Source organism: Salmo salar, chromosome ssa10, assembly GCF_905237065.1.
Source record: "Salmo salar chromosome ssa10, Ssal_v3.1, whole genome shotgun sequence".
NCBI lineage: Eukaryota > Metazoa > Chordata > Actinopteri > Salmoniformes > Salmonidae > Salmo > Salmo salar.
Genome location: NC_059451.1, coordinates 62,962,510 through 62,976,055, shown reverse-complemented (window position 1 = coordinate 62,976,055; position 13,546 = coordinate 62,962,510). Strand labels below are relative to the sequence as shown.

Below are 13,546 nucleotides of genomic sequence, written 5' to 3'. Positions count from 1 at the left end.
CTTCACCAATCTTCCATACCTTCTCCAGCACACACATGTCGCTCGGTTCTCCAATTCTATGAGTTGGAAGAATTTCCTTTGTCTCTCTATGGGCCATGTGGCCAGAGACTCTCCTGGAATTTTAGAGTTTTTACAACCCTTTACACACAGGGCCTGGGTTGGGGGTGGTAGGTTGGGTGGTGGTGCAAAAGGGAGGGGGTCAACTGTCCTCCCTGTACCAAAAGAGGCCAACGTCATGACACTGTAATCCATGGCTTCTGGTTGGGATATGTACATACAGTCACTGTGGGGACGACGTCGTCAATGCACTTATTGATGAAGGCGATGACTGAGGTGGTGTACTCCTCAATGCCATTGGATGAATCCCGGAACATATTCCAGTCTGCGCTAGCAATTCTCAACGTCCGCGGTGAGTAATTGCTGTTCTGATGTCTAGCAGTTATTTACGGTCATAAGAGACAGTAGCAGCAACATTATGTACACAGTTAAATTGTTAAAATATTTTTGACAAATCATTTGACCAATGTGTTATTGCGCTCATTTCTGGAGGGGAAAATTATATGTTAGATGGTGTCAGCATAATTTCATTTTAATTCATTTTGCAGTAGAATGTAATTTTAAAAAGTCACCCCAGACCCAGAAATCGCAGGGAGTTTGAAAGAAGAGACAACGTACAATGGCTATTGGCTATAGCAGTCATTTATTAATCCGACCCATAACCATTCAAACCTCGTGAAGAGAAAAGAAAGTTATCTACATGTTATTCTAGTCTATTATTTAAGCATGTCATTACAATAATGAAGGTATGGACAACAAAACATATTTCATTTAACTGTTGAGCGAGAGGAAGGAATGAAGCAACAATAGAGATGTGACGTAATACGCCAAACGTGGGGAAATATTATGAAAGGTAACGCACTTCAGCATACTAATTCTAAAAATGTAAAATAGGCCTTATTTTTCTAAATTAAAACCAAATTAGCTAGCCTAGATTTGTAAGTTTGTAGGCCACATGTCTCTCCCAGCATCATGGTTTGAAAGAGGTGCGTAATTTCAGTCCATATAGGCCTAATACAGTATACTATAATGCAGTGCAGAAATAGTTCACACAAAAAGACAACTGGAGCTTGTTCCATTTATTTACCCAAGAGAGCATAGATCTATGGACTTTTATGATTTTCTGTTGTGTGTAATATATGGTAAAGCCTATAATATGTATTGGATGACAGAACAATCGTTGGTGCATTTTTGGGCTTTGGCTCATAAAATGTCTTTAATGTAGGGCTCATCTGGCTCAGCCTTGAATTGTCAGTACCAATCAAAGCTCGAATCCAGACGTATTTAAAATGTTCTGCCGTCGGGCCCCGCTCGACAAAATGTATTTCAGGTGAACAGAATATGAGTTGGTATACTGTAGGCCTATGTTATCTGGCTACGGTCCATGGCAAAGGCTGTAGGGTTATTCATTTAGCTGACAAGATACAGTATGCTTATACAGTTGAAGTCGGAAGTTTACATACACCTTAGCCAAATATATTTAAACTCAGTTTTTCACAATTCCTGGCATTTAATCCTTGTAAGAATTCCCTTTTTCAGGTCAGTTAGGATCACCACTTTATTTTAAGAATGTGAAATGTCAGAATAATAGTAGAGATGATTTATTTCAGCTTTAATTTCTTTCACCACATTCCCAGTGGGTCAGAAGTTTACATACAGTCAATTAGTATTTGGTAGCATTGCCTTTAAACTGTTTAACTTGGGTCAAACGTTTCAGGTAGCCTTCCACAAGCTTCCCACAATAAGTTGGGTGAATTTTGGCCCATTCCTCCTGACAGAGCTGGTGTAACTGAGTGAGGATTGTCAGCCTCCTAGCTCTCACACAATTTTTCAGTTCTACCCACACATTTTCTATAGGATTGAAGTCAGGGCTTTGTGATGGCCACTCCAATACCTTGACATTGTTGTCCTTAAGCCATTTTGCAACAACTTTGGAAGTGTGCTTGGGGTCATTGTCCATTTGGAAGACCCATTTGCGACCAAGCTTTAACTTCCAGACTGATGTCTTGAGATGTTGCTTCAATATATCCACATGTTTCTGTCTCATGATGCCATCTAGTTTTTGAAGTGCACCAGTCCCTCCTGCAGCAAAGCACCCCCACAACATGATGCTACCACCCCCGTGCTTCACGGTTGGGATGGTGTTCTTGGTCTTCAAATCCTCCCCCTTTTTCCTCCAAACATAATGGTCATTATGGCCAAACAGTTCTAGTTTTGTTTCATCAGACCAGAGGACATTTTCTCCAAAAAGTCCGATCTTTGTCCCCATGTGCAGTTGCAAACAGTAGTCTGGCTTTTTTATGGCGGTTTTGGAGCAGTGGCTTCTTCCTTGCTGAGCGGTCTTTCAGGTTATGTCGATATAGGACTCATTTTACTGTGGATACTTTTGTACCTGTTTCCTCCAGCATCTTCACAAGGTCCTTTGCTGTTGTTCTGGGATTGATTTGCACTTTTTGCACCAAAGTACGTTCATCTCTAGGAGACAGAACGAGTCCCTTCCTGAGCTGTGTGATGGCTGCGTGGTCCCATGGTGTTTATACCTGCGTACTATTATTTGTACAGATGAATGTGGTACTTTCAGGCATTTGGAAATTGCTCCCAAGGATGAACCAGACTTGTGGAGGTCTACAATTTATTTTCTGAGGTCTTGGCTAATTTCTTTTGATTTTCCCAGGATGTCAAGCAAAGAGGCAATGAGTTTGAAGGTAGGCCTTGAAATACATCCACAGGTACATCTCCAATTGACCCAAATTATGTCAGAAGCTTCTAAAGACATGACATCATTTTCTGGAATTCTCCAAGCTATTTAAAAGGCACAGTCAACTTAGTGTATGTAAACATCTGACCCACTGGAATTGTGATACAGTGAATTAGAAGTGAAATAATCTGTCTGTAAACAACTGTTGGAAAAATGACTTGTGTCATGCACAAAATAGATGTCCTAACCGACTTGCCAAAACTATAGTTTGTCAACAAGAAATTTGTGGAGTGGAGTTTTAATGACTCCAACCTAAGTGTATGTAAACTTCCGACTTCAACTCAAAAATATCCTTTCTATTTCATTCAGCTGAGTTCAATTATATTATTCTTACTATAAATCATATAATATATATATATATATATATATACATATATATTATATGATTTATAGTAAGAATAATATAATTGAACTCAGCTGAATGAAATAGAAAGGATATTTTTCCCATTATAGGAGCAAGTGCGCATATGAAGTGGCAAATGTTGAGCGTAAAAGTGCTCAGTTTTTTGGCAACTTCAGTTGTGAATGAATGATACAAACCTTAGAATGTCATTGAAGTCAAATCATGCAGTGCAGTCTGAAAGTATTCAGACCCTTTGACTTTTTCCACATTTTGTTATGTTACTGCCTTATTCTAAAATGGATGATATGAGTAGCTAAGGAATAAATATAAGAACACTTATTTCACCCAAACTATGTATGCCATGGGATCTCCAACCTTGTTCCTGCAGCTACCCAGTGCTTCATTTGGGAAACCAAGTGAAATCTAGTCGGGAACATTGATAGTAACATGTTTACGCAACAAAACATATTTCACTAAACTGTTGACAGCCTGTCAGCGCGCTCAAGAAAGGAATAAATGTGAGATGGAAACACAAGGTGGTGGGGACAGTGGTGATTTTAGCATGTAAATCTTGGTGGGGCAAAACAAAAACATTTGGCTGGATGCATGCCAGCAAAGCCACTACACAAAACAACACTAAACAAGACATTCATTGCACTATAGTGGTGACAGATGGTGCCCACAAACTGTTAGGGCCTAGATAACGCTGTCCTAACAGCAGAGTCCCAACAGCTGTCCCAACACCTTACCACTGCTACACCTGGCTATAAGCAGAGCCTTGTCTGGCAGCGAAACAGTTCATTCAGCCTCATTTACTGCCTTTAAAAAAACATAGCTGATATGGCTGACTTGCTTAAACAAATGTGGTTTCTACTGACAATTGAGATGTACAACTATGGCATAAGGGAATGACGAGCAGATAAGAAAACTAGGACGAACGTAGTCAATATAACTATTTGTTCAGCACTTTTTACATTTTGTATTTAATCTAGCTTTTACTAGGCAAGTCAGTTAAGACAAATTCTTATTTACAATAACGGCCTACCCCGGCCAAACCCTCCCCTAACCCAGACGACGCTGGGCCAATTGTGTGCCGCCCTATTCGACTCCCGATCACGGCCGGTTGAAATACAACCCGGGATTGAACCCGGGTCTGTAGTGACGCCTCTAGCACTGCGATGCAGTGCCTTAGACAGCTGCAAAACTCGGGAGGCCCTTTTGAAATGTACTGCAAAAGAATTCAGAACATGGGCCGTTCTTAGAGTACACCAAGTCAGAACTGTAGGATAAATAAAGGGAGAATATAAGCAGACAATCAAAGCGCTTACAATATTCAATGATTATATTTCTCTAATACTGGCTATAGGCTACATGTGCACCACTAAGTCAGAACAGTAGGCTAAATTATGAAGGGAAAATTGACTTGCCTAGTTGAATAAAGGTTAAAAAAAAAAATTATAATAATCAAGTCTGGCATTCTCTTGATTTATGGTGCTTTAAAGACAACTGGGAACTCTGAAAAGAACAAAGTTGAATCATGATGATGCCAGTGATCTTCAGGTCGGAGCTCTAGAAAGAGGCCCAAGTTCCCGACTTGCAATTCCTAATTGGATGACCGTTCAAAATGTATTTTCCCCAGTTGGAGCTCGTTTTTTTCACCCCCAGAGTTCCCAGTTGTCTTGAACCCACCGAAGTCTAAGATTTCCCAGTTCCGAGTTTCTAGTTGTTTTGAGCGCGGCAGAAGTCATGATGGACTGACAGCTTGGCCAATGTTGAATGTTTATAAATTTTAAGCTTGGAAAAGAGACCCTTAAATTTGGCCTCTGCGTGCCTCCAGGTGCTCCACAAATGCGTCACACCCTCCATATGGAGCCTCCAAACATATTTTCGGATCAAGCATAAATTGGCTTTAAGAATGATTCTGTCCCATCGTTTTATATGCTTTAGAATGACACTTCTGGTTTTGGTGGGAAATACGGGTTTACCTGGGATAATATGCATTTTGTCTCGGGATTAACATTTATACCCTACGTCAACGTGCACATAAAGTTAACACAGTTCTATGGAATGTAAGGAGAAGAAGAGAATCAAAGACTGAATGTCATATTGCTGAGTCTACCTTTTACAAAAGGCTATGGGAAACGAGGGCAGGATCAGAGTGAATTTTAGCTTTAGGTCTAAAAACACTCACTGACGAATAGAGACCAAGGACACATTTCACAGTGGTGTGCAAAAAGCGTCATTTCTAACCTTGAGCCTAACTAAGTATGTGCTATATTTTCTCCCAGAACTTGACATTCAAAATGTCAAGTTTACACTACCGATTTGAGCCCGAGCCCGAGCCCTTAATGCCAGCGTCAATTTCTCCACTTGTTTCAATTGCCCATCCTCTCCATTTGCTCTAAATCAGGGATGAGCTCAAACGTGTGACTTTCTGTAGCCTTGGGGCATCATCAGTGCCTAACTGTATTCCTATATGAGGAAGGAGCATGGGTGAGTGAGTGAAAGACAGTGTGTGGTCTTCCCCCTCTTTTACATCTCTCATATTTCATGTTTTAATGGCAGGATGGAGAGCAAGTAGTCAGTAACAACTCAAATAAGGCATGAGAAGCAGAGAGGAGCCGAGAGGCAGAGAGAGGAGCCGAGATGGGTGAAATTTAGCTCTTTCCCGTGGCACTGCCGAGACCCATACTGATGAGGATAATGGGCCACCAATCTTTTCAGTACAGACCCAGAGTTATTTCAGTAATGACTTAACCACTTTGGCTATGGCTCTGGCTGCCATAAAGCTACACTAGGTCAGGGGACTCCAGGGTATACAGGCTTTTGGCTATGGCTCTGGCTGCCATAAAGCTACACTAGGTCAGGGGACTCCAGGGTATACAGGCTTTTGGCTATGGCTCTGGCTGCCATAAAGCTACGCTAGGTCAGGGGACTCCAGGGTATACAGGCTTTTGGCTATGGCTCTGGCTGCCATAAAGCTACACTAGGTCAGGGGACTCCAGGGTATACAGGCTTTTGGCTATGGCTCTGGCTGCCATAAAGCTACGCTAGGTCAGGGGACTCCAGGGTATACAGGCTTTTGGCTCTGGCTGCCATAAAGCTACGCTAGGTCAGGGGACTCCAGGGTATACAGGCTTTTGGCTCTGGCTGCCATAAAGCTACGCTAGGTCAGGGGACTCCTGGGTATACAGGCTTTTGGCTATGGCTCTGGCTGCCATAAAGCTACACTAGGTCAGGGGACTCCAGGGTATACAGGCTTTTGGCTATGGCTGCCATAAAGCTACGCTAGGTCAGGAGACTCCTGGGTATACAGGCTTTTGTTCCAGCCCACACCTGATTCAACTAGTCAAGGACCAGACCTGATGCATAGCAAATGGGCTTACTCAGGAGGGTGCAACTTTACAAAATGATAATAAGCAAAGTTGTATGCTACATTTTGTGATGTGCCAGTGCAATACTATTATATTAAGCAACAAAAACACAGAGGGTTAATCATTGAAATATGATCATTTACATTTGAATAGAGAGCTTCACACATCCTGCATACAGCAGCGTATCACTTTGACCTGGCAGGCTTCCCATTCTCTGCACATATTATAATCTACATGTCACAACACATGTATGAAATGTATCCAGACAGGTATCGTTAAAATATTTCACACTCGTCTCAAGACGAGCAGTTTGCTAGCAGTTAAGGTTTCACATGTTAATTCCCAGGCTGTTAATTCACACTTGGCAGTCTTGAGGAGCATGTTTTGGCTGCGGGCAAATTTGGACGTCCACTATACTATAGCTTCCCTCATATCATCATTGCTGGGGGAAAAAAACATAAGAAACGTACCCACTTACTTTACTTCTACATTACATAGCACTAATAATGCAATAATTTACCCACCTACTTCTAGAGAACAAAGCACCCATGGAGTTGTGAGGTGGATTCCATTTCAATTTCCAAGTCCTTCTAACTCAGGTTGTTGTACTGGAGACTTTGCATTTTCAATGGAAATACACTCTATGCTCTTTGGATTACAGACATTGGGGAGGAATCACATTGCATCTGGAGGCGAAATCCAAACAATCCAAACAAAGCAGGAACGTTTTGCTCTCCTATCCAGACAAAAGCGGAGCACACAGTCCCATCTGAGGGAATGAGGGAAGCTGGCCTAGACGCGAGACCTAGGAGACAAGTTTATGTCTCTGACTGAAGGAGGCACAGCAGATAGGAGGGCTCACATTCAACCTCCTGTCTCATACCCTCTCAGCTTGCCAGGCTGACTGCAACTCTCTGGTTATGTCAGAGCTCTTGGATGTGTGTGTGTGTGTGTTTATATGAGAGTGTCTGTTTGGTGTTTATATGAGAGAGTGCATGCGTGCGTGTGTGTGTGTGTGTGTGTGTGTGTGTGTGTGTGTGTGTGTGTGTGTGTGCGTGCGTGCGACACAACTACAGTCATTCACAAAATGTGAAGGGCAGCCGTGGGAGAAAGGTATTCAGGGATAATACAGTAACTAAAGGGAAGTTTCCCTACTGGCACAGACAAACAGTAACATCTGTGACAAGAGAAGCAGAGGTACAGCAAACACAGCCGAGCAGAAAGCAGCCTTGGATGCAACACACATGGCTGCTCTTTACAGTCTTCAGCAAACGGGCCCCGAGACATATGGACAAGCAGTTTGTTAGCTGTAGGGTATTAAGGCGAAGAGATAAATCACCAAAACAATTTCTGGGGTGTGATTTTGTCCTGATTGTAATGGTTGTTTATTTTCTTGAGAAACTAAGATTTGTCATCAGAGGTGAGTACACTGCTCATTTCCTGAAGGCATAGAGTGCAGGAATATTATAGTAGTGTTCTAGTATTCTAAAATATATATTGGTTGTCTGGCCACACTTGTCCTCCATGTAACACTTCACTATATAGCTAACATAAGGGTAGAGGGAGAGACGGAGGACTATGGATCTTATTGCCGCAGACACACATACACATATTACAGCACAGAAGAAGAGTGAGCGGAGACAACTTACAGTGTAATGAATCACACAGCAGCCATGGACTCCCAGCGGCTCCCAGTAAACAGTGGTCGGACCAACACTATCACTGCTGGAGTCTGTGAGAGAGCGAGGAAGAGGGACAGGGAATCGAAGGGAGAAAGAGAAAGGGAGAGACAAAGGGGAAGAGGCAGAGAGAGAGAAGAAAAATTATTGTGAGAGATGGGGAGGGAGAGGTAGAGAGAGAGATAGGGAGGACAAAGAGAGCGGGAAAGAGAGAGCGGGAGAGAGAGATCTATTGTTATTTGCTTGCTTGAGATGATAACCATGTCACTCATTCAGACACACAGGGCGAGTGAACACAGATCAGAATACAGATTACATTATACACCTCCTACATGTACGCCAATGGTCTCTCCAGAGATGTTCGATCTGGTTCAATTCCGGGCTCTGGCTGGGCCACACAAGGACATTCAGAGACTTGTCCCGAAGCCACTCCTGCGTTGTCTTGGCTGTGAGCTTAGGGTCGTTGTCCTGTTGGAAGGTGAACCTTCGCCCCAGTCTGAGGTCCTGAGTGCTCTGGAGCGACTCTTTGTGGCGGGCCGGGCGCCTGCAGGCTGACCTCGGTCGTCAGGTGAAAGGGGTTTCCTCCGACACATTGATGCGGCTGGCTTCCAGGTTAAGCAGGCGGGTGTTAAGAAGCGCAGTTTGGCGGGTCATGCTTTGGAGGACGCATAACTCGAGCTTCGCCTCCCGAGCCATTTGGGGAGTTGCAGCGATGAGACAAGATCGAAATAGTCTTTCCCTAAATCCTGACTACCGTAATTTCCGGACTATTGAGCGCACCTGAATATAAGCCGCACCCACTGAATTTAAAAAATATATATATTTTGAACATAAATAAGCCGCAGGTGCCTACCGGTACATTGAAACAAATTAACTTTACACAGGCTTTAACGAAACACGGCTTGTAACAAAAATAAATAAGCTTTAACGAAACACGGCTTGTAACAAAAAATTTGCAGTAAACATTAGCCTACCAAGAAAGTCATTGGTCACTATCTTCTTCCTCCGTGCACTGAAACCACTGAATTTATCTCCTTTAAAAAAAAATGAAAGTGGGAAAAATCCATATATTAGCCATGTCATTGTTTAAGCCGCGAGGTTCAAAGCGTGGGAAAAAAGTTGCGGTTTATAGCCCGGAAATTACGGTCGTCTCCCGGTCCCTGCCGCTGAAAGACATCACTAGAGCATAATGCTGCCACCACCACGTTTCACCGTAGGTATGGTGCCAAGTTTCCTCCAGATGTGACGCTTGGCATTCAGGCCAAAGAGTTCAATCTTGGTTTCTCATGGTCTGAGAGTCCTTTAGGTGCCTTTTGACAAACTCCAATTGGGCTGTCATGTGCCTTTTACTGAGGAGTGGCTTCCTTCTGGCCACTCTACCATGAAGGCCTGATTGGTGGAGTGCTGCAGAGATTGTCCTTCTTGAAGGTTCTCCCCTCTCCACAGAGGAACTCCAGAGCTCTGTCAGAGTGACCGTTGGGTTCTTGGTCACCTCCCTGACCAAGGCCTTTCTCCCCCGATTGCTCAGTTTGGACGGGTGGCCAGCTCTAAGAAGAGTCTTGGTGGTTCCAAACTTCTTCCACTTAAGAATGATGCGAGGCCACTGTGTTCTTGGGGGCTTGCAATGCTGCATAATTTTTTTGGTACCCTTCCCTAGATCTGTGCCTCAACACAATCCTGTCTCGGAGCTCTACGGAAAATTCCTTCAACCTCTTGGCTTGGTTTTTGCTCTGACCTTATACAGACACGTGTGCCTTTCCAAATCATGTCCAATAAATAGAATTTACCACAGGTGGACTCCAATCAAGTTGTATAAACGTCAAGGAATTTCAATGGAAACTGCACCGAAGCTCAATTTCGAGTCTCATAGCAAAGGGTGTGAATACTTTTGTAAATAAGGTATCTGTTTTTTAATTTTAAATAAATGTGAAAACATTTCTATAAACCTGTTTTCGCATTGTCATTATGAGGTATTGTGTGCAGACTGATGAGGAAAAAATGTAATTTAATCAATTTTAGAGTAAGGCTGTAACATAGCAAAATGTGGAAAAAGTCAAGGGGTCTGAATACTTTCTGAATGCACTGTATACATAGCTTTTGATACGTGGGTTTAATGCACTATTAAGGAAAGAGAAAAGTCCTTTTCAGCGGAGAGTTATTTCTTTCTTTCCCATAAAAGAAGTAGAGTGGGAAGGTTAGGAGCCGTAGGCAGAGCAGCATTAGCATAACATCACCAGTATGGAATTGCATGTGTGTGTGTGTGTGTGTGTGTGCGCGTGTGTCCTTGCAGGCGTGTGGATGTTTTTAACCTGTTTGGGATAGCGGGCAGTATTTTCACGGTCGGATAAAAAAAAAAAACGATTTAATCTGGTTACTACTCCTGCCCAGAAACTAGAATATGCATATAATTAGTAGATTTGGATAGAAAACACTCTAAAGTCTCTAAAACTGTTTGAATGGTGTCTGTGAGTATAACAGAACTCATATGGCAGGCCAAAACCTGAGAAGATTCTATACAGGAAGTGCCCTGTCTGACAATTTGTTGTCCTTCTGTAGCATCTCTATCGAAAATACAGCATCTGTGCTGTAACATGACATTTTCTAAGGCTTCCATTGGCTCTCAGAAGGCGCCAGAAAGTGTAATGGGGTGTCTGCTGTCTCTGGGCGAAGAACAGCAGGATCATTTGTTAGTGGTCAGCCTGGGAACAGTGAGACAGAGGCGCATTCACGAGAATTACATTTTTTTTTCTTTCAGCCTTTGAATGAATACAACGTCGCCCGGTTGGAATATTATCGCTATTTTACGAGAAAAATAGCATAAAAATTGATTTTAAACAGCGTTTGACATGCTTCGAAGTACGGTAATGGAATATTTTGAAAAATTTTTATCACGAAATGCGCTCGCGCGTCACCCTTCGGATAGTGACCAGAACGCACGAACAAAACGGAGCTACTTGAATATAACTATGGATTATTTGGAACCAAAACAACATTTGTTGTTGAAGTAGAAGTCCTGGGAGTGCATTCTGACGAAGAACAGCAAAGGTAATCCAATTTTTCTTATAGTAATTCTGAGTTTAGTGAGCACCAAACTTGGTGGGTGTCAAATTAGCTAGCCTGTGATGGCCGAGCTATCTACTCAGAATATTGCAAAATGTGCTTTCGCCGAAAAGCTATTTTAAAATCTGACACCGCAATTGCATAAAGGAGTTCTGTATCTATAATTCTTAAAATAATTGTTATGTTTTTTGTGAACGTTTATCATGAGTAATTTAGTAAATTCACCGGAAGTGTTCGGTGGGAATGCTAGTCACATGCTAGTCACATGCTAATGTAAAAAGCTGGTTTTTGATATAAATATGAACTTGATTGAACAAAACATGCATGTATTGTATAACATAATGTCCTAGGAGTGTCATCTGATGAAGATCATCAAAGGTTAGTGCTGCATTTAGCTGTGGTTTTGGTTTTTGTGACATTATATGCTAGGTTTGAAAAATGGGTGTCTGATTATTTCTGGCTGGGTACTCTGCTGACATAATCTAATGTTTTGCTTTCGTTGTAAAGCCTTTTTGAAATCGGACAGTGTGGTTAGATAAAGGAGAGTCTTATCTTTCAAATGGTGTAAAATAGTCATATGTTTGAGAAATTGAAGTAATAGCATTTCTAAGGTATTTGAATATCGCGCCACGGGATTCCACTGGCTGTTGACTAGGGTGGGACGTTTGCCCAGAGAGGTTAAGTTTGGAGGCGTGATCAGATTTGCCGAAGGGAAGGCGGGGGAGAGCCTTGTAGCCATCCCAGAGGGGGGAGTAGCAATGGTCCAGAGTCCTGCACGATTAGCACATGAGATGTGTTGATAGAACTTCAGTAGCGTTTTCCTCAGATGTCCATTATTAAATCCCCAGCTACAATAAATGTGGCCTTAGGATATGCGGTTTACAGTTTGCACAGAGTCCAGGGGGGCACCTCACATATTCCTGCTCATGGGTCCTTTACATGGAAATGCCCAACTGTGAAAAGTAATGTTGATTACAGAATAGGAATTGCCCATGGCTTTGCAGCATGAAAGCCTCTGATTTGTTTATAAAAGGTAGCGCTCTAGAAGTTCTGGCTCTCTTGAAAAGCCCTCTTTCTACAAAACCAAACAAAGACAAACGTAAAGACAATGCAAACATGCAAATTTGTATCTGTGCTGAGCTGAAGCAAGTTGCAACCAAGTCCGTGTGGGGTTAGGTTGGTATCAATGAGCGCTACAGGGAGATGGTGTCTTACAAGTTAGCGAATCGTCTCACCTGAGCGACACACCCTACTCCTTATCAAGTGCACTAAGTAGGGAATAGGGAGCCATTTGGAATGCTACCCAGATGTTTCTCACTCTCATTAACAGGACTGGGAGAGAGGCTAACCAGAGAGCAAGACTCGAAATGTCACCACGTGGTAAGTTCAGATCCATCACACGAGACAAAGCAGTGCTAGGCCAACAGAGGAGGGAAGGAGAGAAGGATAAGGAGGATGGTGCCGCATGGTTAACAGAGTAACATATTGCAACCTTGGATGGGAATACATAATGGCTAGCAACAACTAATTTACAAAGCCACTATAAAAGACCATATGATAAGTGTGTAACACATTGATTTAGACTACATATAGAATCCTTCAAATGCTTACTGTACATCAGTAGTCTTAGGTTGGCATGTTATAGCACCGCGGGTGTTGACATCAGTCTAAATTAGCATTGTCAAGCTTTAACCAAGGTAACCAAATGATAGAAAAGTCCACAGATGGGCACATTCAGCGTACAGTGTGAATGAAAGTCTATGATTATGTGTGTGGGTTTTAGACATGTGGTCAGTCCTTGTTTCAAGTCAATGGATTGCCACCCACAGTCCTTTTGGTAGCACCAACAGCAAGGGTGTGAAACAGCAGGGAGATGGTGCCAATGATGTGTGTGTCTGTCTGTCTGTCTGTGTGGTCAGTCTGGGTGTTTAATGGCAGAGGAAAGTGTTGTTGCAGTGAAACCCTTCAGTGATTGTCCACAGTGTGGGTGGCCCTGGGTGTTATTTAACACTCCCACAGACTGGCAGACAGCTTAGTGTTTCTCTTAGCTGGAAAGCTGTTGGAAAGGGACTCAATATCAAAGTCAATCTACATTTCATTTCAGCTATAGTGGAACTGCCATCAACTATACAGGAGCAGGAGTGAGTTGTAAAAAGATTTGGACATGCCTTTGGCCAAACAAATGTGATTACAGTCAAAAAATACAAAATTGTGTAAGATAAGAGGTTGTCTGGTTAATCGTTGTGGTTTGTTTAGGTCGTTTGCGGGGTCATGA

At 42.6% G+C, this 13,546-nt stretch overlaps 1 protein-coding gene across 4 annotated transcripts in view; it reads right to left on the bottom strand.

The window, feature by feature from the left end:
* The window catches only part of peak1 (pseudopodium-enriched atypical kinase 1), a 298,688-nt gene that overhangs the window by 147,512 nt on the left and 137,630 nt on the right, over nucleotides 1–13,546 (bottom strand). For all 4 annotated transcript variants that reach the window (XM_014123825.2, XM_014123826.2, XM_014123828.2 and 1 more), the window contains one exon: nucleotides 8,182–8,264. The gene's annotated coding sequence lies outside the window, so the exon portion shown is untranslated. The remainder of the gene's footprint in view (nucleotides 1–8,181; nucleotides 8,265–13,546) is intronic.